The sequence below is a fragment of the Mesoplodon bidens genome (assembly GCF_964165515.1).
Source record: "Mesoplodon bidens genome assembly, chromosome: X".
Lineage (NCBI taxonomy): Eukaryota > Metazoa > Chordata > Mammalia > Artiodactyla > Ziphiidae > Mesoplodon > Mesoplodon bidens.
In genome coordinates, this window is record NC_138163.1 from 4,689,996 (window position 1) to 4,717,636 (window position 27,641).

General features: G+C 41.7%; 1 protein-coding gene across 1 annotated transcript in view; it reads right to left on the reverse strand.

Moving 5' to 3' along the window:
- Positions 1–27,641, reverse strand: part of AFF2 (ALF transcription elongation factor 2) — a 504,257-nt gene that overhangs the window by 370,346 nt on the left and 106,270 nt on the right. The window lies entirely within an intron of this gene.

Sequence of the window (27,641 nt, forward strand, 5' to 3'; positions counted from 1 at the left end):
CCCCCAAGCGACAAAGCCCCCACGGCTCTCTCTCCAGCCCCGTACACTTTCCCACCTCGGCCAATCTCAGGGCTCGGAAGAGGATTCCACATAAAAGACCCCCAAATCTCCAGGCCATGACACCCTCCTGAACTGAAGCCCCCAAATCTCACCGGGTTGAGGGTCCTATCTGCCTGGCCTTCCAATGTCTCAAAGTTTCTATTATCCACCTTTCCACCATGCTTGGTCCTCTTCCTGTGCTGCTCATTTCTTTCATCGATTTCACCAAACTCCCAGTCACCCAGGCCTCATCTCTGCCTCCTCCCCCTCATTTGCTCTTGCCCAGGCCACCCCCTCCCCCTCTGGGACATGTATGTGTTTCCAGGCCATTTCACCTTCAGAAGCCAAGTCTCCCCATCAGTTCTTACTGCTACTGCCCTCACTCAAGTTTCTGCTACCTTTCTCTTCCAAGTACTTGCACAGTCTCCTGTCTGATTTGACAGTGTTCAGTCTTTCCCAGGCCAGTGGTTATGACATGGGTCCAGTCTGTCTTTCTCAACTTGTCCTTCACCTCTGTTCTCTCTATCCTGTGCCCAGGAAACCGGAGCCCCATCCAGTCCTTCTCAGCCCCAACCCTGCCCCAGTCCCTCCACTGTCCTGTCTCTGTACTCACACACTCCCGCCTGGAAAGACCCTTCTTCTGCATGCCTGAACAGAAGGCTCCTCTTCCATTAAGTCTTCTCTGATGTCCATGCCTAGAGTTTGCTCCTTGTAGTATGTTGAATGGCAACCTCCAAAAGATCTGGCCCCTCAGAACCTGTGAACGGGACCTTATTTGGAAATAAGGTCTTTTCAGTATAGATGTAATCAGTTAAGGATCTCCGGACGAAATCATCCTGCATTTAGGGTGGGCCCTAAATCCAAGTACATGTGAATGCTCTTGATGCCAGTGAATTATACACTTGAAAACGGTTAAAATGGTGTCCTTATCAGAGGGAGATTGGAGACACAGAGGAGAAGGCCATGTGAAAACAGAGGCAGAGATTAGGGTCATGTGGCCACAAGTCAAGGAACACCTGGGGCCACCAGAAGCAGGAAGAGGCAGGGAAGGCTTCTCTCCTAGGGCCTTCACCGGATGTGTGGCCATGCCAATCCCTTCCTGGCCTCCATAACTGTGAAAGAAAAACATATCTGTTGTTTAAGACACCAAGTTTGTGGCCATTTGTTATGGCTGTCCTCGGAAACTAATAAACCCCTCCATCTCAGAAATCCTAGCCCCTAACTTCCTTTTCCTAACTTCCTTTTCCTTTATATCAGTTATGCAATTTTATCATCTGCCCTGTTCCACAGACCACAGCATCTGGCACATAGTAGATGCTCACTTAATATCGCTGACCAAAAGTGAGAAGGCAGGAAGGAGGGAAGAAGAGGCCTCAACCCACCGCAGTAGGGGGAAGAGACTTGTGTGTAGGCTGGAAAGCAGAAGGCTCGTCTGGATTAACACTCCTCAGCCCTACTCTTAACCCAAATAAGCCACCAAAAGTAAACGGTACAGAGATGATGTCCTAGAGCAACACAAGCTGAAGTCTCTGTGGTCCACGATGTCTGGGATTAGGTACTGAACAGAGAATAGGAAAGGGAGTGGCCAAACTTTTTGGCTTGTCTCGGGACCACCAAATTTTCCGGAGGAGTATTTCCTGCCAAATTAAAAAGGGAAACTCACAGTTTTAAATCCATTTACTTTTGTCTTGAGCTAACATTATAAAAGACAATGATCGAGGCTTATTTATATAATTCATGAACCTCTGGGTTGTTTTTTTTTTTTCAGGTTATAACAGCAATAATTACCTCTGAATGGGTTTTCCCCAGGAATTAAATGACTGATGGGGGTTAATGGCCCTTTGGTTTTGCCGTGGGTCATCGGCTCCCCTGAGTCTGTCATTAATCCCCACGATCTGCCCTGCTGAAACAGGTCATCGCTGATAACGGGCTTTCGGGCTTAAATTGAACTAATGCATTTTACCTTCTCCTTCTAAGTCAGAATGGCTGAAGGATCCTCTATCTTTAGGAACAAAGACATTTTTCCAACGGTGGAAAGAAAGTGTGATTTTTTTTTCTGCAGCACATTAATAAGACTAGAGAAATGAAAGAATCTGAAGTCTTTGATGTCCAGTCCAGAGGAAGAAGGGACACATAGCACTAGATCACTAAGTAAAGTGTACTCCGATTAGCGCAAGGCAAGATGTAACTGAGAATGAAGCTGACCACACTCCTGTGCTTTGAAGTTTCCTTTTGCTCCTTTGACCTTTTTCGGGGCGGGAGGGGGTCAAAAGTCACCACCACTAAGCGTATCTGTCACTGACAAAATAACAATTCCACAAGTCACGTCAGTTTCAGGAGTGGCACCCGCGTTCAACCGGTGACGGACACATCCCTCTTGCAGATCAATGCCTAGAGGTCCGAATTCACAGCTAATGACCAGACCCGGCTGCTGGGCTGAGAGCCTCAAGAGAGACCTCCCTTCTTTGGAGTAGCTCATCCCTGTGGACAAGCAAAGACTGCACAGGAAGCAAATTGGTAGGACAAAGTCAGTGAAGAGTGGCAGGTCCCTCCTAGTCTCAAGGAAATTGCTCAGAAGCCTTGCAGAGATGGATACCCCACAAGGGGCACGTCATCTGATTAGCATGGGAAGGGTGAGAACAGTTGAGAAAATGGAGCTCCTAATCAGAGATTCAAAGTGTTGGGAGTGGTTTCCTTCGGTTCACTTGTATTGTGCTATCAGCTGAGTACAAACGAAATTTAAGACATCCTTGGGCAGTTTTTATAACTCTGTTCTTAGGCGCCTCAATGTTTCTGAATACGATTTTAAGATGCCAATAATTTCCAAATATAAAAAGGACTGTCATCGGATGGGGGAAATTAGACACGTGACAGAAAGTTTAGTTCCCCTCTGGATTTTGGGTGCCCTAGTGTCTGCTTTCAGCAGCAGTCATTGTTCTCATATTGAAAGTGACTGTTAATATTATTTTGGCATTATAAATTCTACTGATAGGTAAGCAAAGCGAAATGTAAAGAAAAATGAAGATTAAGTACATTTATTTTGAACCATCTAGTCTTATTTCCTTCTGGTCATTATTGTTCTATAAAAAGTAGACCTATACATAAAGGCAAAAATGTAAAAATCAGCTAAAACATCCTCTTATGGTCCGCAAATGAAATATGATCAGCACAGGCAATATGAGAGGTGTATTGATGCAGGTATAGAAAGTAAAATAATGCTGATAATATGGCTACATTACCTTTAAAAGGTGGAAGCAACTTCAGTGCTGTTGCATCCAGAGAAAGCCTTTTTTTAAAAAAATCGTGTTGGAACCAAAAACAGAGCTAGGTCACTATAGTTTGTGTGCACAAGATTTGCGGGGGGGAAGTACGTGGTAAAGGAGAGAAATCCAAAAGAAAGAGTAGCTGGTGACAAGTTTAGAGGTGGTGATGGGGGAAGGACTGCGGACTTCAAAATTGCCCAATAAAACACAAATTTTAAAGACTTGGCCCTTAAAAAAAAAGCCTATGCTATGTCTAGAGCTACTGGTTTAGAAACAACTTCAGAACTAAATTAAATGTGTGGCATTTATCAAATTGTACTTACAAAATCACGATCTGAATATAAAACTGCCAGCTTGTGGCAGACCTTCCACCGACGCTGGATGCTCTAAAGGGCACACGTGTTGGTCAAATTATGAAACCTCGTGTTAAAAAAGGCAGGGTTTCCAAAGGAGCTGGGAGAGGAGATGCTTACATCACAGACTGTGGATCTGGTGTGGCCTTTCCTGCTTGAGGCAGTTTGAAAAGCTGCAGCTTCTTTTATGCTCATGACTAACCCCTACATAGGTCTTCCCTACAAAGAGGTTATCTGTTTTATTATTTTACTTATCTTTATAGTCATAACTTTCCTTGATCCTCAAATTATTTGAGGTGGTTTAAAACATGTGATCATTCATTTTAGACCAAGTGGAAAAGGACATCTTTATTCAAATGTTTGAGCAGGAGATATATACATACACTACCTAATGGAAGTGATAATACACTCATAAAACATTAGGACTAAAGGACAGCTTTAGTCCTAATGTTTCTAGGCTCTTCCTTCAGTTGGTTTCTGCAAACATTAACATGTGCCTCCCCTGTGCCAGGAACTAAGGTAGGCATAATGGAATGGGGGCGATGCAAAGACAGCATTTCACCTTTTCAAGGAACACCCATTCCTACAGATCTTAAGCAAAACAATTTCTTTCTCTAAGCCTCTGAAATGTTTAGAAAAACAAGTTTTTGTGATTCTTTTAATATTAAATAAGACCATTCACGGTCTTCAGCATGGAAGTCAACTCAAATCACTGGCAGTTAGAGCTAAGAGAACACTTCATCTGGCCCCTTCATTTTACATGTGAGAAAACTAAGGGCCAGAGAGGGGCAATGATTTGCCCAGAAAGAGTGCAGATCGCCTGAGACCCACTGTTCTTTATAGAATATGGGGCTATCATAAGCCTTTAGGGCTAACTTGAAAGCTTTTTATTATTATTTTTTTAATCTCCAGGCAATTCCTACTAGAATCAGTGGTTACACAATGCATCTCATTATTACCACCAAGCCCGTATTTCATCCATCTGCTTACCAGGATGCCAACTCACAATGTCCTTGAGGCGCTTAGAGTGTAGTTGGAAGGAAAGGTTAGTGACGACGGAGCTGAAACACTGCACTGAGCGTGGCTGCCAAACAGTGTGCTGCGTGCAAGGATCAAGAAATGAGGATGAGACCTGGAGAGGAGGAGGAGGGCAGGAGCAGGCAAACTCAGGCCAGGTCACAATTCTGGCACGGCTGGCCGGGGACCGCATCAGCACAGGTCACGGGTAATGGACTCCCTTCTACACGGAAGGGTTCTGGTACTCGAGGCAGAGAGCCCCGACTTACAAGACCTCAAACCCTTGAGGGCAGACACTGAGCCTGTCTTCTGTGTGCTCCCAGCACTGAGCACTGCACCTTCAGGGAGAAGGTGCAAATTTTGTGTGTCCATTTGGCTACACTATGGCGCCCAGTTGTTTGGTCAAACGCCAGTCTAGATGTTGCCGTGAAGGTATTTTGTAGATGTGATTACCATTTACAACCAATGGACTTTAAGTAAAGGAGATCACCCTCCATAAAGTGGGTGAGCCTCAGCCAATCTGCTGATGGCCTGAAGAGCAAAGACAGAGATTTCCAGAGTAGAAGGAATTCTGCCTCCGGACTGCAATACACGAAGTCTAAGTTTGCAACCTTCGGACCCAAGACTGTAACATCAAGTCTCATCTAAATTTCCAGCCTGCTGGCCTGCCATACAAATTTCAGACTTACCAGCCCTCACAATTCTGTGAGCCAATTCCTTCAATCTCTCTCTCTCCCTGTCTCTCACTATTTATATATATAATATCTCCTGTTGGTTGTTTCTATGGATGACCCTGACTAATACACTGCTCAGCCTGTGTGCGCTGAAAGAACAGAAACCACTGACAGAGCTCTTAGAAGGGCCCACCTCATCTTGACTTTTTCAGGTGTGAGAATACATAATTTTTAAGTCACCCAGGAGCTAGATTTCAAGAAAACAACTGACGATATTAAAGTAACTAAAGGCAAGTTAGTGGTCCAGTCCATTGCTCTCAATGTTTGAACATCATAAAATAGTAATTACAAGGCATGCAACATGGACCCAAGTAAATAAGATAAATCTCTATATCTATATTGACTTGTTTATTTTCTGTCTCTCCCACTAGAATGTAAGCTCCTGGCGGATGGGCGTTTCTATTTCATTCATGAATATGTTCCCAGCACCTAGCAGAGTACCTGCCACAGAGTAGGTGATCAATAAATAGGATGAATAAACCAATAGATTATCTTAACTCATTTTATTCAAAAAATGTTCAACACCCAGAGCTAAGGGGCTCCTCCACTAGTTGAGTTGAATGCTTACCACGGGGAAGTTCTGTTTGTTCTCCAGCTTGTTTATGCCAGTTGTAGTTGTCAGCATGATTACATAACTAAACAAATAGTAGGTAAACTGATTTAAAAGGAGTGGAAAAACGCACTTACTGTTAAAAACTGAGCTTAATGTTTGGACAAACTTGATTAAAATGCATCACTAACAAACGGCTGTCAAATTAGTTGTGGGGCTTCCCTGGTGGCGCAGTGGTTGGGAGTCCGCCTGCCGATGCAGGGGACACGGGTTTGTGCCCCAGTCTGGGAAGATCCCACATGACGCGGAGCGGCAAGGCCCGTGAGCCATGGCCTCTGAGCCTGCGCGTCCGGAGCCTATGCTCCGCGACGGGAGAGGCCACAACAGTGAGAGGCCCGCGTATCGCAAAAAAAAAAAAAAAAATAGTTGTGAATTAGACAACTGTCAAGGATTGCTTAAAAAGAAAAAAAAAAAGGTAAAAAATCCAGAAGACTTCAGAAGACTTCAGGGATGAGATGGCTTGTTAAGGGCATTTAAGCTCTTGTTCCCCTTCAAAGAAATAAACTGGGCATGGATTATGGCTGTGGTTTATACAAGAGAGTCAACATGGAATGCTAATCAGCCACCAATACTTCAAAAAAGACCATCAAAAATTAGTAAATAAATGCATATGTTAGATACGTTAAGTTAAAATAAAATGTTTTATATATTATCATTGATCAGTAATGCCCTGCTCTAACTGACTTTCTGATTAGTCAACCAACTACTGGTCCCAAACTCATCCAATAGGAGGGCGTCTGCTCTAATATAGGATAGGGACCATAATACAGAAAAGAGAACGTCTTCACCTCTGGTGTCACTTCTACTGTAGCAGCCAGACCAGGCTAGCTTCTGCGATCGCCTCTTCTGAACTCATAAGCCTGTTTGGTTCATGAGTTTTTACTGCCTTGGACAGCTCTCTTGAAAGTGCTTTCTATTATTATTTCACATGAGTGTTGCTAGGTGTGCGAATATGCATTGAAATCACCAACAGAGGGCAGACCAGCAAAGAGGAGAGTTCAAAAAGACCCATCCATCCTTTCTGGTATGAGCTGGCAGCTATGATGAAGGGTTTTCATGAAACGAGTGGTTATCACAGTTGGTGCTAAAATTTGGACGCTAAATAGGCACTGCTTTTACTTTAGGAACAATGAGGTCCTGAAATCTCCTAGAGAAAAACAAAGCGCCCCAGCAGGAGCAGAGAAGACCAGATAGAGACGTAAACTGACTTGCTCAAAATCACAAAGCATGATCAGAATCTTAGCAAGACTAGAATCCAGCTCTTCCAATCTGGACATCTTTTCCAAAGTAAGGCCACTCTAAGTTACAACCCCAAAGTCACCATAAAAAAAGAGGATCTGGCCACATTCTGTATTGAGCCCAGGGCCATGGTGAGTGACCCAGAAATTAATCAGGTGAGAAAAAATGCAGCAATTTATAATTTCAGTGTTTCCTAAATGAATGGATTAACATAGATTTTTTTTGGAGGATCCTAACCTTATATTTGGGGAGAGTTTTAAGGTAGAGCTATGAAGAAGAATGCTATGAGAGATAAGAGTTCTTGGAAAAATGAAAACAATCTTTATTACAAATCCAAGTCTCCTGCCATCTGTCTCATTCCCTTCACATTTGCCAGCCACAAACCACCAAGTATGGATTTCCTAAGAAAATCACTTACTAGCCCAGTGAGTAGGAATGAGAGACAAGTCTTACTTTAGACAACCAATGGCCCGAGGCACTATTTCCCAGGAGAAACTAATGCCTTTGACTCCTGTCTTGGTGACAGCTCTACCCAGGCCAAATCCCAAGGTTTGACAAGGCTAACCACCTCTGCACGCTCACGTTAGTGGCACACTAAGGACTCAGTCCTCCCAAGCTAAGCACAAAAGGGCCTGCATTGAGGTGGTAATTACTGTCACTCTCCCAGATGAAGAACTTCTAATCACATTGAGGAAAATGCTTTGTCAGGACAATAATCACAATTAAGAATTTCTTGGCAAAATTGCTGGAGCCAACAAAAAAATGTGCTGGTAGATAACACAGAACTCAGAAAACCGCATAGCCAAGTGTGAAATAGCAGTCACCAAGGCTGCCCCTTGGAAAGTCACCCATAGAGGCAAGATGCCAAAAACTGATGCCGCGTATTTAGGTATGTACCTTCTCTTTGATTACTCTATGTAGCTTGTGGAGCTGGGAGCTCAGATACACAGAATACGATACATCTTCCCCAAGTGGTTGTTTACAGAATGTACATGTGGGATATGCTGGTGTAATCAACACAGAGAAGTCTTTGATTAATGTAGCTTTTCCTCTTCCACCCATCTGTCATCTTCCAGCCATCCTACCACCTTTTAGAAGATTAGGAGCGGGAATAAAAGATGAAACTCATTTTTCTCTCAATCTCTCTGTTAACAGCTCTGCTAAAGAGATTGTACCGCAAAGACATTGGAGCTATCTGGGAAAATCAGTTGAAGCGGGACAGTTGGGGAGTTTCACGTGTATCATGCAACCTCAGGGCTCAGCCATACATTTGGTCGAAAGTCCCTGCTCCAGTTCTGCTTCAACAACAAGGCTGTGCTCCCACACTTAGCACCCGCTATGCCCAGCTCTGTCTTGCTGACATTGGCACCTGAGCCATTTGCAAGAAAGTCTGTAGTCCTAGGACAAGAGAGGTCAGAAGGGACCCCGGCAGGACAAGTTATGGGGTCTTTCTGAAAGCCAGAAGGGATTGTATGTAGGGCTACTTGTGGATTCCTCCAAAACTCCCAGCTTGAGGGATTTCGAAGAGGAATAACAGGCCTTGGTGGAGGAAAAGAGAATATGAGACACCAAGAAAGAAAGAAAGAGGAAGAAAACACTCATCATCTCAATGCCCCCAGAATCCTTGGGTACTGTATTCCCACTGAACAGTTTTTGGGCCTCTGAACAGTTGGGCCATAACCTCACTCTGTAGCATGGGTAGTTCTTTTATCCTGACAGGTTGTCTGGCAGGGAGTGGGTCTATGGTCAGAAGCAACACACAAGGGGCAACAAACTGCTTCAGTTCTAAAAGTCTTGGTCAATAGGCATCGATTTGGGGTACAAATATCTTCCTGTGTAGGACTTGCCCAAATCCACTTGTTTGGTCCATTTGTTTTCTTCATAAATAAAATTATAACCAAGCCTAAATAAGCCCTCCCCAGCTAAAATGAGGCCCTCTTGTAAAATCTACCTGGTACCAATTTCTGCTGATATCATCAGACAGGGAAAGATTCATAAAGGAATGAAAAGGTACATTTTTTTAAAAAATTAGATTCATTCAGGGGCTTCCCTGGTGGCACAGTGGTTGAGAGTCCGCCTGCCGATGCAGGGGACACGGGTTCGTGCCCCGGTCCCGGAAGATCCCACATGCCGCGCGGAGTGGCTGGGCCTGTGAGCCATGGCCACCGAGCCTGCGCGTCCGGAGCCTGTGCTCCGCAACGGGAGAGGCCACAACAGTGAGAGGCCCGCGTACCGCAAAAAAAAAAAAAAAAAAGAATTAGATTCATTCAATCTCAAAGGTTATAAGCTTCAGTTGTCCCCTAGTAAGAAAATGAGTTAGGTTTAATGGCTCAAACAGATATTTATAATTCTATAAGAGTTAGTTACAGGAGAAATAGAATTCAGGTTATAACTAACTTTCAGCTTTTTCTAATAAATATAAACTGTATGTATATACACACACATATATGTACATATATATATATATATAGAGAGAGAGAGAGAGAGAGAGAGAGAGAGAGAGAGAGGGAGGTGTTCATTGTATATACTCAACATACTCTCACTAAATGTCACTTCTCTTTAAACGTTTATCATGTTCCCCCTGCCGTAAGATACCTTTCAGTGGAAAGCAACATTTTGAAATTCAAAGTTTTATATCATAATTCAGAGGAACTTTGTTGAATCTCTTCTGGCAGCTAATCTTTCTAGTAACCAAATATTATGGCATCTTGGGGATACATATTTTGCATGAGGTTCTTACACGCGGAGTTTATCAAAAAGGTATACATAAGACAGATTTTACAAGGAGTAAATGTAAGACGACTGTGGATCGCATCAACATAAAAAAATGGAAGTATCTTTAAAAATGTCCTTTCGTTTGAAAATTTTGAAACACGTGCTCTCAGTTAATGTATCCCCCAGCAACCTACCCACAAGATGCCAAAACAACCTCGAAGCAGGCTAAGGGATACCAAAAGGCACAGTGGCACAGTCATTTTCATTAACAGTTAATTTTCATAGACAGGGTAGAGCAAATGGGGATTCACAGAACTTTGGGTTGCAATGGGGTGTTGGCGATTATAAGGTCCCAACTCTTTCCTCGGCTCCTACATTGTCAATAGTTGAAGAAGCCAGATCCCTAGAGAAGTTAAATGAGTTTCCAAAGGTGGCACAGCTAGTAAGTGGTGGGAGGAGGGTTAGAGCCCAGTACGGTTTGTCTAATGAATCAGCATAACCAGTTGGACACCTTGGAAAGTGATGAGCCTGCCCCCTCATTGGCGGCAGGGGGGCGGGGTGAGGCAGACGCAGATGAGGGAGGGCAGGACAGGCAGGACTGTCACTTTCTGTTTGTGCACTTGGGTAACCATGAATGAGTTAACACATGCAGGGAGTAGACGCTTAGTCTACAACGCCAGACATCTGGATGAAAATTGAAATTTTTAGTCAAAACCCCAGATATTTACAAATACGTGTTTTCATCTAAATATTGGATTGTGCATAGACAGAGCCTTAATGTAGGTAAGTGGAAAAGAGAAAATCACAAATCTTCATGATTGGGTGAATTATTGCCTTCCGTTGGTGGGGGGCCGGGGTGGTATGCTCAGTATGCATGAAGCATTTTGAGATGTTTGCTGCAATGGATATTTTTAAACTCTTTCTAGCCATACATAGAATGCAGAAATTAACACAAGAATGTCTTAATTGGGCCTATTTTATACACAAAAGAATAATGGGCTAAATGGGTTGGAATGAATGCCATATTTATCCTTCAAGGGAGGAAAGACATGATGATTCACAGGCTGTGAAGCCAGGAGCATCCAGCCTTCTCATGAGTAGAATAAATATATCTCCTTTCATAATATTCTGCCTTCTAGTCCTTAAAGGCCCCCTAAAGGCACAAATAGAAAAGAGATGGGAAAATCGGAAACAATTCATTTTAATTTCACATACAGTAATTTTCTTTCGGGGATTATGATGTAGAGCCACGATAATGGGTTGACCACTCTGTCTAAACTTGAAAATGCCCAGAACGACACTGTCAAAGTTCCACTGTAGCTCTTCCCAGCCTCCTATGTGCAAGGCAGCCAGTGACAAAGAGACTCAGCAATGGTGCATGAACTCAGGAGAGTTTGTCCTTGGCTTCTGAGAGCATTCCTGCATTTCATGAGTCTGTTTACTGTGTATTTACTCTCTTAACCAAAAACCGACTTGAATTCCCTCAGCAGGGAAATGACAGGAGGAAGAGGCAGGTACGAATTTTACTGGGTGGCAAAGGCCATATAAACTTGCTGCAGACACTCTAGAATTGATGACAACATTTTTTGAGCTGGGTAAGAAAGGACTCTAGGTAATAGAAATGAAGTTTCATTGGGGGAATGAAAAAAGAAAGCAAGTGTGGGAAAATGACATACAGGATCTCTTCAACAGAATCATTCATTCAAGAAAACGTATTAGTCCTTTAGCTTTGCCTGGAAAGAAGGGTAAGTGGGAACTTTGATAAGCGTTCACGCTACCAAGCAGGGATCATTCCTCAGAGGGGGTTGCAGACCGGACTACTGTATCTCATGTGTTTAATCTGGCCCCCAGCATCAGACCCACGCACGAAATTAACAGACACTATTCTCCGTCCAAAGGACAATTCAGATTTTCATCTAATTCTACAATGCCTGGGATTTCAGAAAGGCATAGCAGGCTAAAAACAAGCAAAACACAGCTTGTCGGTGTCACAGGTGTGTGTGACGCTGTGCTCTTGCAAAGCTGCGTGTAAATTAACCTATCGTCAATTTCCACTTTCTCATTGGCTATCATTTAAAAAATGGTTTGTCTTCATTTCCAGTTGATCACCAATTCCTAGTTTACCCTGATAATTCAGCTCCGTGTCTCGGATGTCTCCCAGCCTTTCCATTAAGTCGTTAATCAGCTGCCAACTCTTTAAATATGTTATTTAAAGAAATGTGCTCAGATTTTCTTATGCCAATTTTTTCCTAAGCTGGATATATGGTTGTTGTTATTAATTTAATGAATTGGTGCCAAAGCACCAGGCTAGGTTCTATAGGAATATATAAATGAATGAAACACAAATCGCTCTAATTCAGGCCTGAGTACAAAAAAAAAAAAAAAAAAGAGGTGCAAAGTGTACAGGGACGTGGCAGACGATTTTCACTTTGGTTAGAAGGATCTGGAAAACTTTCTCAGAAGAGATGAGGATTTGAGGTGGATTCTGACAGATTAGTTAAGGTGTATAATGCAGGGAAAAGCATGTCTGAGAGCGGGAACAGCCTGGGGGAAAACAGGAGACTAGAGCACAGGGTTCCTGAGGGTGTGTGATGGGAGACAAAGCAGGGAGCCGAATTGTGCTGGGGTTTAAATTCCAAGCCCAAACATCTGGCCTTGATTTTGAATGGGATAGAGAGGGGTGGAAGGCTGCACCCTTACTGAGCTCTCATAGGCAGGTGGCAGAGCTGGAGTACACCTCTAAATGTCTCCATTGTAAAGGGCTTAGGGTGAATGGTCTCTTTTGCTTAGTCAAATAAGGTCAACCCTCAGACAAGCCATTTCATGTTCATTTTCACGCGCTTCAGCAATTCTTTCCTGAGACAGCATCTGGATCCATTTAATTTTCTTTACACCCATCCCCTCACAAATCCTGCATCCCAGGGCATAACGAGAGATCCATTTCTTAAGACGATTCCCACCACGACCTCCCGACGGATGCCTTCAAGATTTTGCACCTGCAATTGGCTAATTGCCAGCACAATAGGCCACTTGAGCCTTCAAAATTAAGGATTTAATGATAAGTGGGGAACTGCAATGATAAATGAAAGGCTGAATTCACACTTCGAATTTCTATGGCCTCGTATGTTAGGGGGTGTAAAATGGAGGCAGGCCATAATGACGTCTAAAAGCGATCCTTATGGCCACCATTGAGTGTCCCAGAAAGAGCCTCTCCAATTTAGAAAGGGGAGTGAAAGACCGTCTTAAAATCGGCGATGTGGTCATTATTATAGCCTCAAAAGGCAGCTTTGACACAAATACAGCAATTATTTTGTAACTTCTGTGGAAGAGCCAACACCTCCCTTTCCCCCTTTCTCCTTTTCAAGGGCCAAATTTTTTTTTTAAAAGCATATCACGAAGGCCTTGGGGATTTTCACCCCCAGGCTCATAAATATGTACACGTTAGTTATGTCTTTTACTAAACAGAAAATTGCCTTGTACCAAATGTCCGGGCTGCCACAAGGAGAATAACCAAGTCACACATCCAGCTCTTAAAGAGGCCACAAACCTAGGACAGGTCTGACCACACAGCGTCTGTCTTTAAAAGTCTCCCTGATTAATGACATCGTGGATGACAGATCTTAAAACAAATAAAAATAATGAAACCACATTTGTTCACTTGCACTGAGTAGATTAAATTGAACATTTGGTGAGGAATTAACATCTTGATCATTATACCAAACTCTGTACATTCAGTTGCAGTGCAGTTTCATTTCTGTAAAGCATTTAAATGTGCTGTCACATAATAAGTTCTCAATAAATTTACTGTCTAGGTGGCCATCTCCTCTGATACATTGTAAGCCCTTGGGGGTAAATACTATACCTTACGGACTTTCTTGCACATAGTAGATGTTTAATAAATATTGAACAAATGGAGAAAAACTAAAAATAAAAGTCTCCCCGATGGCTAATATGGCTGCACAGACTTTTCAGTTTGGCAACAACAGCTAGAGAGTTCACGCCCTCATACTGGGGGCATCCTTGGAGGAAATGACAAAGACTCTGCCTTATAGAAGCAGTGCTCAAGAAGAGGGAGCTTTGTTAACAGGGGTTTCAGACGTATTCAGCAGGGGAGAAAAATCTCCATAGATTCGAAATCTGTTTAGATGGGCCTGGTCAGATATATGGACTGAAGCTTAGGTGAAGTCTCTATTGCCAGAACTCTAAGAGGTGTCTGTCTAGCTTAGCACAGAACTTACGTGAGCTTTCATAGAGTTGTGCAGTCCTAAACATAAGCCAGGACATCAATTTCTATAGGAGACAGAGGGGGGCTCTATGTGCAAGCTAAGAAATTAAATGTCAATATATTTAAATGGCATAAAGTGCCTGATTAATAGCACAGGAAAATAAATCCCAGAACAAAAGGCCTGCAAAGCTAATCCCTATTCACACACACTGCTATCCAGGAATATGTATTTAAGGCTTACTGGGTGCTAAATGCTGAGTGGAGAGCTCGCCAATGTGGAAAGTCTGGCCCCTGATCTCAAGATTATAATTATTTGAAGAAATAAGACCTATTGACACGTAAAGATGATCAACCAAATTAGACACCCCCTCACAACTGCCAAATGAATGGTATAGATAACTCCCAGGGGGCTCAGGGAAGGGGAAATCCTTGAAGGCTGGAGTGGGCAAGCAAGGCTTCACAGAGGAATAGGAGATGGGGAGGATGCTGGAGGAGGCCTGGGGGATGGAGACGATGTGAGAGCCGGGGCCAGGACGGAACCCAGACCACTCAGGGAATGCCGAGTGCCCGAGCCTATCTGAATAAACAGCCAATTTAGGGCAGCAGAGAAAGACAAGTTTGGGTAAGTCAGGGTTTTTTCAGGGTGGGGAGTGCATCATGGAAGGTACGGGATGCAGGCTGAAGAGTTCAGATGGCTTAGGGAAGAAGTGATCTGTGCCAGCAGTGCTTTGAGCTGAGCTGGGAATCCCATGTCAACTGGATTAAAGGGGAAGAGACTACAAACAGGAAAAAACTGCAGTATCACGTTGCGGGTGGGAGACAGTGGTGGGAGGTATCAAAGAACAAATGAAAGGTCAGGTAAGAAAACAAGGTGAAACAAGAAACTTCTGGATTACCCATGTTTCAGATTTCAACTGGCATATCATTGTTAAGATATTTAAATGGTTCTGGGATTTATTTTCCTGTACTGTTAATCAGGCACTTTATGCCATTTAAATATATTCACATAGAAACGATCCGCCAATGTGCTTATAGCACTTTCGGGAAAAATCTTTCACTAAACCTCAAGGGAATGGGAAGATGGATGGGCGTTTGAGCCAGTCCTTTACAAAAGAAGAAAATGGGGCACAAGAAGGTTAATCGTATGTGTGGCAGGCTGGAAAAAATGTCTCCCCAAAGATGTCTACACCCTAATCCCTGGACACTGTCATTATGTTGCCTTAAGTGGCAAAAGGACTTTGCAGAGGTGATTAAGTTATGGATCTTGATGTGGGGAAATGGTCCTGGATTATCTTGGTGGCCCAATGTCATCACAGGGGTCCTTCTAAGAGGGAGGCAGAGGAGGCAGAGTCAGGAAGGAGAAAGGAGTGAGGAGAAGGGAAGCAGAAATCAGAGGGATGCAGGGCCAAGAGCCAGAAAACGCAGGCAGCCTCAAGGAACTGGAAAAGAAAGGCAAGAAAAGGGATTCTCCCCTAGAGCCTCAGAAGGAACGTGGCCCTGCTGAACCATTTCAGACTTCTGCCCTCCAGAACCGTAAGATAATAAATGTATATTGTTTTAAGCCACTAACGGTGTGATGTTATAGCAGCCATCTAAAACTGCCTATGTATATACAAATATAGTTCTTCTTTTCACAGACGTATTATGCTAACCACTACACCACAGTACCTGATTTTTTCTTTTATTTCAACAAATTGCAGACAAGACAGCAAGACATTGAGAACCATCCAGAAGTGGCAGGCAACGAGCCAGGTTCTCCCAAGAGAGCACCTTCCAAAATTCACACACCTTCCTGGAAGTGCCACCTTCCAAAGGATAACGTTCTCACAATCACAACACCCTTAGAGCATCAGCTGCTGTCAATCTGAATGAATTAGAAAGCTGCATCTCAAGAATGCACCATGCCAGAGTCTTCCCTACCTGCCAGCACACTTGACCTTGAATGTCCAAGCTTCGGTCTCTGTCTAATCAAAGTCACATTATAAAGTTCCTAAACGGGCCTGTTTCCTGTTTCCCACTGGGAACACTAAGAAGACAGAAAAATATTTGAAAAACACTGGGCTGAGTAATAAGAATTACAAAACATTATTTTAATAAGTCACTGCTTTTAGGGTTCACTACTACAGTTTATTTAAAGTGTTTTTAGTTCCTTAGCTTTATTTCCCATTTAACAAGCTCCCTGAATCACCTTTTAAGGGGAATGTATTGTTTATATGGAGACTAAAATATATGAAAAATATATTTTATTCTAACTCTTAACACAGAGGACTTTGCAAAGGCTGATATGACCAGTTGAGGCCAGTGTAACTCTCTGTGGAGATAACCTGATGTCATTTTCCAAATGCCAGGTTGTAGCAGCACCCAGTGTGTCGGCCACATCAACACCCAAGCCTCTCCAGGCATGTTATCCACCAGAAACCCAGTTGGAAAAGCAGAAATTCACTTGGGGGAATCAACTCCCAGCTGACTGCATAAATCACTAATCTTGCAGACTATAAAAGAAGCAACTCCATATCTTTTATGGCTCCCTCAAAATAAAAGCGGAAAAGCAGAAAAGAGAAGCACAATTTGCACGGCCCTCATTAAATGTTAATTATTGCCAAGGACTGTTGTTTCTGTTTTGGTTTTTATTGTTTGGAGAGGAAATACATAAAAACAGAGCCATCATCTGCCACGGAATACTGAGAAGGCAGAGAGCATCATGATCAAGTAGAATAAATCCTGAACTAGGACTCAGGCATCCTAGATTCTCTTATTGGATTGGCCATTAACACAAGTCACCAAGTCATCAACACACAGACCATCTGCACCACCCGTGACTCAATACCGAGTCATTTCCAATTAGGAAATAACAGCAGTGATGATAATAATGCACCCATCCTATGGACCAGGCTCTCGCTCTATCTATGTGTGCAATCCCTTATTCTTTAAACAATCCATCCTAGTTTACAGATAAGGGATGCAAGATTCAGCGAAGTCCAGATTACTCAGCGGCTGAGTTGGGAATGTGTGGGGAGGAAGGGAAGAGTCACCAAGGGAAGTCCTCTGGCAGTGCTGCTTCGGCAAGAACCACAAAGTGCAGAAAAGAAGGAATGCTGCCATCAAGTTCCCAAAATTTCGACTTGGTTTTGAATGAAAAGCTAAGAAAATAGTGAGAACCCCTTATAATCCAGCCAATCATTACATACACAGACTCAGATGGAACACAGACCAAAAGAGTATCCCGGAAACATACCCATGTACCTTCAGAACTTTAATATAACCCAACTAGCATATAAGGCAGGTGTTAATACTATTCCCCAAATCACATTTCCACGGTATTTCAAATATTTATAGCTTGTTATAAATTATAGCAAGGTCACATATCAAAGAATGAAAATCACCCATATTAAATTAATCAGAGATTTTAGAAAATTATACATTGCACATGGCTGAGTATAATCCATTTAATGTTTCAATGTCATGGAACATTTGCTTTATAAATAAAATATGAAAGTGGTTAAGATCCCACAGACCCTCAGGAATATTACAAATCTACATGAGACCCCCCTAAGCTCTGGATTTGTATCTCTGGATTTAGGTTAGTGGAGAAAAAATTAAAAAATCATGCAACTGAACTAGATCTCACTAGTTTGTGATGCTCCAGAGGAAAGTCAATGTCAGCATGGGGAAAAGTGAAAGTCAATATCCCAGCTCCTAATACTCTGATTTCCTACAGCAGAATTCAAATTTTACCCTCAGCTCTGCAAGCTCAGTTGCCGCTCTCCTTTAATGGAAACTTAAGTGCACACTGAAGGCAGGATTTGGCTCAAAGACCTTCTACACTGCACTGAACATTCCTGTTGTTAAAAGCACCTTTACACATATATGCCGTTATGAACTAAGACTGAATTTCCAGACAGGATGTAAAATGCAGACTTTGGAGATGAGTGCAGAACAGTTTAAAGTATTTCACCAACTCCTCTACCAAAAACAAACAAAAAAATGAAAGCTTTGCCTCTTCCAGAGTCAGGCAACTTCCCCAGAGTCACCAGGCAGCCAGAATTTCCCAGAGATTCTGAAGATACAATTCTCTGTTTCTCGGATTTCATGACACCCTCCCCATTCCTTTAGAGAGGTACTTCATGGTTTGTGTTTCTTTCTTTAAAAACTCATTAAAATTAACTTTGCTTTGAGAACCTTTGGATAAGTTTATCACACCATGTGGGCAAATCCACTGATGCACTGGGGCATGCCCAAACCAGGGCTGAGAATTCCAGAGTAAGCCTTGCCAGACTGTATAATCCAATAACCGACCATGGCTCTGTTGTTAACCTTTCTAATCAAATACCAGATGGAGAGAGACGTCCGTGCTGACGGAGGACCCTGGTCTCATAGATCATATTGTCCCCTCTTCTAGGTCTGATCAGACAGCAAAGGCCTACGGGCACACTACCAGTATAGAACTTATCAAAGAGAAAAGAAACCACACAGATTTTTAGAACCATTTCAAAGAGACTTGTTCCCTTATAATGAAACACAAAATAAAGTTTCCAAGTCATAAACTCATTGATACGAATCTTCAGATGATGAAAGAAACGATTTGCAGTAGGTCACATACCCGTGACGTACAGGGCACTCCTCAAGAATTTGGAGAGAGTGGTGTGTGCTGCTTTGCTGTTGCCCTCTAGTCTGGACGGGCCAAGTCCTCAAATGATTTTGTACCCCATTCTAGAGACAACCTGGGATAGTGCAAAGAACCTGGGTTTTGGAATCTGGAACGTTTGGGTGAAAGATCTATTCACTAGCTATATACTAGCTGAGTGAGCACAGGGGCCAGTTACTCTACCTGAGATTCTGTTCTCTCCTCTTGGAATACTCGGCTCATCATAAGACCTCAGTGTTCTTCTCTCCATCTTGATGCTTGTAACCCTAAAAAGGTGCTTGGCACATGAAGCCAAATTCTTATCATGCCCTTAGAGCAACAGAGGTGTGTCATGCCCAGAAATGAGGTCAAGTGCCCTCAGAATGAACACTTTGAAAAAAAGAGAGCAAGTTATTTATTTCACTCTCATTAACACGGGCCTAAATCAGGAAAAATCTCATTTATGTGGCATTGTGTCAACCAGAAATCTCTGTTAATTGGCACCGCTGTGTGCATCTCTTCTGCTGTACGATGATAATTGGATGTTCATAATCATGACCTTGGAGGTACTGCAAAATCTGAAAGTGTCACCTGAATCAGCAAAGATTCAGTTATATCCAATCTAGTTTTAGCATTAAGTGATTGAAAATGGGTAATCTTTGTATGGTACAGAAACTGAAAAATCTGCTGTAGACCCTTCATATGTGTCTTCGTCAGCTTGGGCCACTATGCCAAAAATACCATTGACTGGGGGGCTTAAACAACAGACATTTATTTCCCACAGTTCTGGAGGCTGGAAGTCCATGATCAGGATACCAGCATGGTCAAGTTCTGGTGAGGGCCCTCTTCGGGCCTGCAGACGGCCGCCTGCTTATTGTGTCCTCACATGGAGGAGAGCAGAGAGGGGGGCAAGCTCTCTCATGACCCTTATAAGGGCGCTAATCCCATTCATGAGGCTCCACTCCCATGACCTCATCTAATCCTAATCACCTCCCAAAGGCTTCACCTCTAAATACCATCACACTGGGAGGTAGGGTTTCAACATACACATTTTAGGGGGATATAAACATTCTGTTCATAACAATATGCTATGGCATTTACAAGGCTTGGGAACACAGTGTAAAATATGAAGGCTGCTAGAAAGTGGGCTGGCTTTAGAAAGTGTAATAAACCTATCTGCGAAGCTGACTTAATTTCTTTATTATTTTGAAAGAACGTTAGACTTTATAGAAAAGTTGCAGACATAGTACAGAGAATTCATGTACATCGCTGCCCAGCTTTTCATAACGTTAACAACTTACATAGCTGTACTACAATTATCAAAAGAACAAGGAATCAACATTATTAAAACACAATTAACTAGATTTCATCAGGTTTTCCCCTAGTGTCCGTTTTTCTGTTACAGGATCCCATTCAGGATTCCGAGTTGCATTTAGTTGTGTCTATTTGGCCTCTTCCAATCTGCGACAATTCTACATCTTTCCTTGTCTTTCATGACTTTGGCACTTTTGATGAATACTGGTCAATTATTTTGCAAAAGGTCTCTCAGTTTGGTTTTGTCAGGTATTTTATCATGATTATATGGAGGTTATGCGTCTGGGCAAGAATACCACAGCCGTGATGCTGAAGTTATCTTAACTTTTCTCAGTGCATCACCACAGGGAGTCGTGATGTCAATACATCATATTACTGGTGATGTGAACCTCCATCACTTAGTTAAGGAGATGTCTGCTAGGTTGCTAAAGTTACTATTTTTTTTCCTTTGTAACTGATCAAAATTTGGAGGAGATACTTTGAGATTACTCTAACATCTTGTTTCTCCTCAAACATTCATCCAAAGATTTTAGAATCCATTGGTGAATAATGCCTACCACTATTATACCATGGTCTTTCTCAAATCATGACTTTGTTATTTCATTCATCATTCATTCACTCAATTCATAGCAGTATGAACTCATGGATATTTATTTTGTTCTATGAGTTATACCCTGTTACTATCATTGTTTATTTTATTGTTTATATTGTCTGGGATTTGATCATTTTGTGCTCTTTCATGTTGGCTCCTGTGACCTTTTGACATGCCTTGATCATTTTTTAGACTTCCTTACTTCTAGCTCTGTAAGATATTCCAGACTCATTTTATACTTTTCTTGCCCCAGCTGAAATCAATCACTTTTCCAAGTGTTCCTGGTTCCACTTATTAGAGTATGGTATTTAGAGACCAAGATCTGAGTGCTAGGTATGCTCACTGCTATGAGCATGTCATTTACTTTTATGCTCTCACAGCAGATCAAACTAGAAAATATGATATGTATGCACACATATATCCATTTATCTATCCATCTATCGATCTATCTATCTAAAACATATGAGTTCATATTGATACCTCCAACTGCAAGCTTCATTCTAGCTTTCTCTCTTTGTTTCTTTGTAACTCCCTTTTCCAACAGTGACAAAACTACACTCATTATCTACAATACATTCACATGTTTGATCAACCCTAATATACACAGTTTCAAAACTACAAAACTGTCTGAGCCTGGTGCTTTTTTGTGAGGTAGTTCATTAATAACGTTCTCTATCCCTTTTATGTATATTGATCTATTTAAGCTTTCTAAATAAAACAATCTAAATTTTGGCAATCCATACTTTTCTAGGAAATTATCAATTTTATCTAAGTTTTAAAGTTTGCGTAGGGACTTACCTGGCAGACCAGTGGTTAAGACTCTGTGCTTCCACTGCAAGGGGCGCAGGTTCGTTCCCAGGTCAGGGAACTAAGATCCCGCATGCCCCACAGTGCAGCCAAAATTTTTTTTAATTAAAAAATAAAATAAAGTTTGCATAGATGTCAGAAAAGTATCCTCTTGTGATTTTTCAAATGGATATTTCTTCCTTCTCATCTTTCATTTCATAGTTTTGCTTCTCCTTTAATAAGTTCGCTAGTGGTTTCTCTATTTGCATAGTTTTTTTAAAACACAGGATTTTGATTTATTGATTAGATCTCTTTTTTTCTGTTCTGTATCTCATTATATTCCATTTTAACCTTTATTACTTCCTTCCTTGTGCTTTCTTTTGATTTACTTTGTTCTTTTTCTAGTTTTCTGATCTGGGTATTTTCTCATTTATTTCCATTCTTTCATTTTTATTGGTAAAAGTGTTCACTTCAATTAATTTTCCTCTGATCACTGTTTTAAATGCATCCCATAGATAGATTTTGTAAATTTATTTATTTATCTATCTATCTATCTATTTATTTATTTATTTTTGGCTGCATTGGGTCTTTGTTGCTGCACACGGGCTTTCTCTAGTTGCAGCGACCGGGGGCTACTCTTCGTTGCGGTGCAGGGGCTTCTCATTGTGGTGGCTTCTCTTGTTGTGGAGCATGGGCTCTAGGTGCACGGGCTTCAGTAGTTGTGGTATGGGGGCTCAGCAGTTGTAGTGCTTGGGCTTAGGTGCTCCACGGCATGTGGGATCTTCCCAGACCAGGGCTCAAACCCATGTCCCGTGTATTGGCAGGCAGATTCCCAACCACTGAGCCATCGGGCAAGTCCCATAGATAGGTTTTTATGTGTAGTTTTTTTATTTCCAAGATAGGTTTTTATGTGTAGTTTTTTTACTTCCATTTTTTAATCTATAATCTCAGATTGTATTTCCTCTTCCATGCAGTTGTTTAATTGGAGCTTTTAAAATATCTGGATAAAAGTGGCATTCTAGTTTTTATTTTGTTAGTGATTTCTAGTTTTATTATACTGTGATTGGAGAGTGTTGTTTGTACCATTTCTACTTTATGAAAATGATGGATGTTTGCTTTGTGACCAAAACATGGTGAATTTTTGTGAATGTGTCATTACACAGGAAGTGAAATTTTGTACTTATCAATTGAGGAAATTCCCCTTCCAAGAAACAGTTATAAAGCACAAGAAAACTGTAAGCCAACACTGTAAAAGAATTAAATATACTCTAAAAGAATATTCTCCGAAAGGCATCTGAAGATATGAAAAACCACCGTGAGTCAGAAATTCAGAAACTAAAATTTTAAATGTACAAGAAAAAGAGAAAAGAATGAAAAGTAAGTTGATGAAATACAGGAAAGAAATGGAAAAGACAAAATTATCTGAAAAATAAAGGTGCAGAGAGGAGAATAAATTCAAATAAAAATTTAATAAGAGATATTGAAGAAAGGTAGGAAAACAACCAAGAGAATTACAAAGACACAGGAAAAAAAAGTAAAAGGGTTAGAGAGAAAGTAGTGGAAATGGAAGGAAGACAAAGAATAAATAATATTCATGTTACTAGAGTCCTTCGAAAAGAAAAACAAAATGCTGGAACAGATAACGTTTAAAATTGTAATGCAAGAAAATGTTCCTACAATAGAAAGAGACCTAAATTAATTTCACTGAATGGGCTCACTGCATACCTGGGAAAATTATCCATAATGATCAGCTTAAAGATATATGGCAGTTAAATTATTAGATTTGAAAAATAAAGACAAATTCTCAAGGCCTCTAGACAAAAACCATCAAATAACTTACAAAGGCAAGAGAATGAGACCGCCATCAGAGTTTACAAAACCAAGGCAACAGTGGAGCAGCATTAAAAAAACACAAAATTCAATGAAATAAAGTCGCTAGATTTTGTATCTAGCCAGTCTGTTATATCAAGGCTACAGGAAAAAAAAAAAAGTCTCAACATACCCGAACTTAGGGAATTCTGCATTCGTCAGCTCTTTTTGAAGTTTTTCTCAGTCTCCCTTTGATCACTGAAAAGCCTTGTATCAGAGCAGGGGTGGGGCAGAAGCATGAGATCATGCACTGTGATTTGGCAACTTTTACCTTTTTACTCACAGTTATTTCACACCTTTGGCATTGTTTGTCTTCAAATGATGCTGAGCGTCTGGTTTAGTGTACAATTTACTTTTCTTCTGTTGTTATTTCTCATGGTTTGTGGGGAAAATATTCCAAGACAGCCAGTTATGCTTCTGACATTTGCCCTCGGCTAACTGCAATTACCGACTCGACTTTTAAATATGTCAAAACAGAAATTTCACATGGGTGGGGGGAGGTTCCCCATCAGTTAGTTAACGAAACTCACACAAAGCTCCAAAGTTGTCTGTCTCCTAACACTTGGCTGTTAACTGTCCTCTGAGCATTTATTAATGATGCACTGTGCGAAGCATTTTACCAGCATTAGTTCTTACAGATGCCATTTTTAAAATCTATGGAATAGCTACTATTATCCACCTTTTACAGATGAGGAAAGTGAGGCATAGAGAAGCGAAGTAACTTGCCCAAGGATCAAAAACAATACCACTCCATTCCAAAGCTGGAGCTCCTAGCTGTGACTCTACACTGCCTACCTCCTTCCACCTCTACTCACCATATGGCTTCAACGGCCACACTCAAGTCATCCTTGATTCCTCATGTTCACTCAACCCCATGAGCAAGTTTCATCTGTTTCTCTCCCCCAACTGTATTCCTTTTCCCTCCATCTGTAATTCCATGACTCTGGTCCAAGCCAGAATCAACTCTCACCTGGACAACTGCCATAATAACCTCCCTGCTTCCACCATCACCCCCTCCAATCCATTCTCCATACTCAAGCCGGAGCAAATTTTTATTAATAAAACATAAATCAAATCTTGTCACTGCCTGACTTAAATTCTCCAATGGCTTCCCATGGCGCTCAGGATGAAAGCTATCTGTCCCTGCCTACTTCTTTCCTTTCGAACTTCGGTCTCACGCCATGTTCCAACTTAATTACTCTCTTCATGTCAATACTGGCCTCCTTTCTCTTCCTCAAAATTGCCAAGCTCATTCACACTTTAGAGCCTTTGCCTTTGCTATACAATTAGCATGTGATACTCTTCCCCTGGCTCTTCCTTCAGGTCTCTGCTCAAATATCCCCTCCTCTGAAAGACCTTTCCTGAGCACCCTATCAAAGGTAGTGCCTGCACTCCACCCTTTCACCCAATCCCTCCCTATCACATTAGCCAATGCTTTTTCATCCATGGCAGGCATCATCTTTTGCTTTATCTTGCCATTTACTGCAAGTAATGAGAACATGTAGCACACAGTAACCACTAGATATAAATTTATTGAATGAGGAATGAATAATCAATACATTGGCCATATTTTGTAAATCAATAATGGGGACATAGTACATGCACATGTCATTTACACTGAGTGCCAAGTGAGGGCCACGGAAGTTAAATGCCAAAGGAGTTTAAAAGAGCTCGGAAATCCTAAAGGCAGACGAATGGAAAATTGATCTTGAAGGATGGGAAAGGGTTAGAAAGCTTTTTTTATTGGATTTGTGTTTCTTCAAGGGTTAAACCCACTGAAGAGTTACATATATGCCAGATTCTGCTAAAGCATAAACTCTCCTCTGACTGTGTTAGGAAACTTCAGAAAGGCTTTGGCCTTACTGGGGTACAATTTCAAAACGTGAAGCAGATAGCTTGCTAAATAGTACCCCTAGTGGTTTCAAAGAGTTCTTTCAGCTTCTTTAAGATGCCTCATTCCCCAAGCCAGGAGCAGACTCACAGTTCTGAGAACATGATTCCTTAACAATATACGCGCTACATCTATGATTATAATTAGTACTTAAGTAGCAAGATCTTCCCACGGAGCATAACAATGGCCAAAAAAAAAGGATAAAATATTGCCAAAGATTTTTTTTTTAATTGTGCAGTCACAAGCTGTTTGGGGGAGGTTCACCCTAGTAACTCTTGCAGGTGAGCAAGGGAGTTTGCGGGTGGCGGACTTGTGGAGAGGGAAGGAGGTGAATTCCCAGGAATGGTCGCTGAGGAACACGTAAGGGTCTGTTCCACCACATCAGGGGAAAAGGTGAATTGTCAACAAACATTTCCTACACCTGATATCTTTTGTATGGCGAGCTGCACATTTAATAAAGAAGCAGCTGCCACTTCTGAACGATTAATCAATACTGGTAAGCTGACATCCTAAGAACTGCTGAACTGAAGCTTTTCTTTCCCTCCCGCATTTACAAATAAAGTGCTCACTATTTGACTAAAGCCTGTCGACCTGACCGGAAAATATCAGAGTCCTATTTAAATGACATTTGCAGAGAATGAGATTTTCTTCTGGCCACTGCCCCTTATCGCTAATAATAACATCAGATTAGTGGATTTAGGCCAGTGGAAGAGCAGTGCCTTTTCTGATCCCTTCTTAAAGTAGCCCTTTCCATCTGGCTCATCAAGCCACCCGCCCCACCCCCCCACCCCGCCTCCACTTGTTTGGGCCAATGAGCAATTGCTAAATGGCACTTCATTGATACCAGGCGGGCTATCTACCTAAAGACCTATTGTGCTTCTCAATTCCGCACAAGACTTTTTCTCAGGTCTGCTTAGTTAGCCTAGAAAGATCAAAACACCTGAGATGATTACAGGTGCAAAGATTCCTCTAGATAATCTCCACCAAAGGTTGATGTGTAGCAAGAATTAAAACCAAAAACTTAACTAATTCCAACGGATAGAGCTTCGTCAATGACCTTCATTCGGCTAAGTTTTGTCTGGCATCATTTCAACTCATCAGATACAACGATGTTTCTCATTTTAGAGAAGGCTGAAGTTCTGACGGTTGATTGCTTCGGGGGAGAAAAACCCATGGCCCAACGCACACTTGCACACTTAGATGACTATAGGGGAAGCTGCCTTTACTATTATTTTTACATGAATCAGGCCACTTTGAAGAACGCACACAATTTAAAATTGAAAATGCCAGGTCTCCCAAGAACAAATCGAAGTATTTCTAAAGCTCTATCATAAATAACTACATTTAATTTCCTTTTTCAACTTTTGGCACTTTAAAAGCCCTCTTACAATTCGCACCTATGCTACTTAAGTTAATAACTGACATTTCCTTTTTGTAATGCATATGTAAGTCTGAGGACCCCTGTGAGCCTGAGATAAGCCTGGAGACCAGGGGACTCAGTATGAAGCCAATGTTTCAAGATCATACTGATCACCGATCTTCTTCTTGTGCCTATTTTGGTTTTTCAATAACGTCTTGCTCATTCTTAACCCTGGCCAAAGAGTACTTCTACGTGGTAGAGAACCCCATGCCAAGCAGAGCCACATGGAGCCAAATGGTTTGACTTCATCAAGCTGTACGGCCTGAATTAAATGTTAGCAAGGTTAAAGTGAGACTGTTCTTTTCAAAACAGCACTAACCGACACTTAAAGGGAAAACCCTGGGTCTAGTGTCCAACTGTTTTACCTACATATTTTTCAATGCATTACACTGTTAACAAAGTTACACTAAAAACAGAACATAAGCAATCTGAAGGAGGCTTTTACAGAAGAGATGCACTCAACTGGCCATTTCTGCATGTCGCATGTCATAAAGTCAGTAATGTATCCTGCATATGACAAATGTATCTTCATCTGACAGGGTCACAGTAAGTACACGGCTACATTTCCCTCAGGACGCCCACAGATGCTAAACCAGGCGGCATCCTCATTTTGAAACAAGCCCGGGCCGATTTGGATGAACATCTTTGAGAAGCAACAACTAAGTAAGTTCTGCGTTATTTTCCTAGAGTTAAAATGAAAACACACACACTTTTAAGAAAGCCCTAATGATTTTAGTCAAGAGGGAGGAGGGATATGAAATGAAATAAATCTGATCATTTTAGGTACAACTCAAATACAGTGATTTTTTAATAATAAAAAGGGAAGTTTAGTTGGTCAAAATAAAGTTTATTACAAGGTTTATAAAAAGGTTACTACGAAGTTTATATCTTTACAGTCAACAAGAATGAAATTCTCCTGGACATGAAATGCAAACACCGCACCGCCAGGC